Raw genomic sequence first — 2,858 nt, 5'->3', positions numbered from 1 at the left:
AGAGAAAGAAGGAGAGAAAGAGGGAGGGAAGGTTGGCCACGTCAACCCTGGGGGGTACAGCTAGTCTATATAAATAAAACACGTAATGTTCATTTGTGGGATTAGCATAACTCAAAAACCACTGGATGAATTGACACCAAATTTGGACACGAGACACCTATCAGGCCAACAAGTGAGCATCACTCATAAAACACTGAAAAACACAGCAGAAGAGACTTTAAAAGCCAAAAAACAAAAATTACATTACAACGCATGCGCAAAACCACACACACACATATATAGATATAGATATGCGCAAATACAAATATACACATATACACAAATATATACACACCCAAAGCACATATACACAGACTGGGCCATAGCAATGTGTGGCAGGGATGGCTAGTTTGAATATAAAATTAATAAATTAATGGGAAACCTCACAACCTCTGAGGATGTCTGCCTTAGATGCAGGCGAAACGTCAGGAGAGAATGCTTCTGGAACATGGCCAGACAGCCTGGAAAACTCACAATAACCCAATGGGAAACTTGGCTAACACTGGGCTTATTTGAACCTCACCTAGGGACTGGATACATAAGAAAACATAGACATGTGTAAGAAAACAGGAGCAACAGATGCATTGGTGGTTCAGTGGTAGAATTCTCGCCTGCCACGCGGGAGGCTCGGGTTCGATTCCCGGCCAATGCAACATGTCATTTTCTCCCCCCTTTTTGGGATTTTGAAGAAACTGTATTAACCATTTAAAGTAACATATGAGTGTTATGGATAATGAGTGGGATCATATGATGGAGTTACACTGTACAGCTCATGCAGTTCGACATCACTAGTACTCCAAGCTGTGGAATCCAATGAGTTATAGTTTTACACAGCCTTTAGCCTTCTCTGCCACACTGCAAATCCCATGGATCTACAGCACTGAGTCATAGCAGTTCAAGTACTGTCAAACTGCATTGATTCTACAGTGTAGACCAAGCATGGGCAAACTTGGGCCCTCCAGGTGTTTTGGACTTCAACTCTCACAATTCCTAACAGCCTACCGGTAGGCTGTTAGGAATTGTGAGAGTTGTCCAAAACACCTGGAGGAAGGGCTGAAATTTGTCCATGTCTGTTCTGCAACAATTCTGGAGTGAAATATAAAATCAGTACAGTTAATGGTATGTGAGCACAAGCCCCTTTAAAATAAAATAGTTGGCAACCCTATGCATTGCTTTTGGGGACCAAATGTTTCCAAGCTCTGGAAACAAGAGGGAACATAGGGCAGAATGGTGGCCTTTCCCACTTCTTGCCACCCGTCCCCACAGCTAAATCGGACCCCTTTGTTGGAGGACAAAAGAGGCAGCAGAATGAACCATTTAATTTAGCATTGATCGGATAATCTCCCCTCCCTGAAAAGTCCAACATCTGCGGAAGCGACTGAAGGAACACTCCGGCTAATGGGATTTGTCCCACCAAGGGTCCCTTTAATCCACCTTTTGAAACAGGGACCCCCCCCCCCCACCACACACAAACTCCCTCTTTTCATTTCTAGCTTCTCCCCATGATCTTCCATCCTTGTCCCTACAAGGAGAGCTTCCACGGGTGCTTCTACACTGCAGAATTAATGCAGTTTAATGCCACTTCAACTGCCCTGGTGCAATGCTATGCCATCCTAGCTTCTCCCCATGATCTTCCACCCTTGTCCCTACAAAGAGAGCCTCCACAGGTGCTTCTGCACTGCGGAATTAATGCAGTTTAATGCCACTTCAACTGCCATAGTGCAATGCTATGCTATCCTAGCTTCTTGCCATGATCTTCCATCCTCGGCCCTACAAGGAGAGCCTCCACAGGTGCTTCTACACTGCAGAATTAATGCAGTTTAATGCCACTTCAACTGCCATAGTGCAATGCTATGCTATCCTACCTTCTTGCCATGATCTTCCATCCTTGGCCCTACAAGGAACGCCTCCGTGGGTGCTTCTACACTGCAGACTTGGGGTCTCTTCCAACTGTGGCCATCTATTGAGAGGGCTTTGACTGTGTCCTCCTGCAATGCAGAATGAGGTTGGACTGAATGGCCCTTGGGGTCTCTTCCAACTGTGGCCATCTATTGAGAGGACTTTGATTGTGTCCTCCGGCAACGCAGAATGGGGTTGGACTGAATGGCCCTTGGTGTCTCTTCCAACTGTGGCCATCTATTGAGAGGACTTTGATTGTGTCCTCCTGCAATGCAGAATGGGGTTGGACTGAATGGCCCTGTCTCTTCAACTGTGGCCATCTATTGAGAGGGCTTTGATTGTGTCCTCCGGCAACGCAGAATGGGGTTGGACTGGATGGCCCTTGGGGTCTCTTACAACTGTGGCCATCTATTGAGAGGGCTTTGATTGTGTCCTCCGGCAACGCAGAATGGGGTTGGACTGGATGGCCCTTGGGGTCTCTTACAACTGTGTCCATCTATTGAGAGGGCTTGGATTGTGTCCTCCTGCAACGCAGAATGGGGTTGGACTGGATGGCCCTTGGGGTCTCTTCCAACTGTGGCCATCTATTGAGAGCTTTGATTGTATTCTCCTGCAATGCAGATTGGGGTTGGGATATATGAGGGTGGACTCAGTGTGGACTCAGATGTGGACTCAGATAACCCAGTTCAAAGCAGATATTGTGGGATTCTCTGCCTTGATATTCTGGATTATATGGCTGTGTGGAAGGGGCCTGAGTCAGCCAGCCAGCTGGCCAGCCTGCCTGCTTTTCCGGCCTTTGGGTAGCTTTGAAATCCACCCGCCTGGCACAGAAATGGCTCTTGGTGTGTGCTTTGGGTGTGTGCCTGTCAACACCTCGTCTCCTGCTCAACCCCTGAGTCAGTCAGTCGCGTGGACAGCAG

At 47.4% G+C, this 2,858-nt stretch overlaps 1 non-coding gene across 1 annotated transcript; it reads left to right on the top strand.

Moving 5' to 3' along the window:
• The first annotated feature begins 620 nt into the window (after nt 1–620).
• TRNAG-GCC (transfer RNA glycine (anticodon GCC)) lies at nt 621–691 on the top strand. Its single transcript has one exon. It is a non-coding gene; the product is annotated as a tRNA-Gly (tRNA).
• Nucleotides 692–2,858: the final 2,167 nt, after the last annotated feature.

The sequence above is a fragment of the Anolis sagrei genome, chromosome 6 (genome assembly GCF_037176765.1).
Source record: "Anolis sagrei isolate rAnoSag1 chromosome 6, rAnoSag1.mat, whole genome shotgun sequence".
Taxonomy (NCBI): domain Eukaryota; kingdom Metazoa; phylum Chordata; class Lepidosauria; order Squamata; family Dactyloidae; genus Anolis; species Anolis sagrei.
The sequence above is the reverse complement of the archived record's forward strand: the minus strand, read 5'-3'. Positions and strand labels throughout refer to the sequence as shown.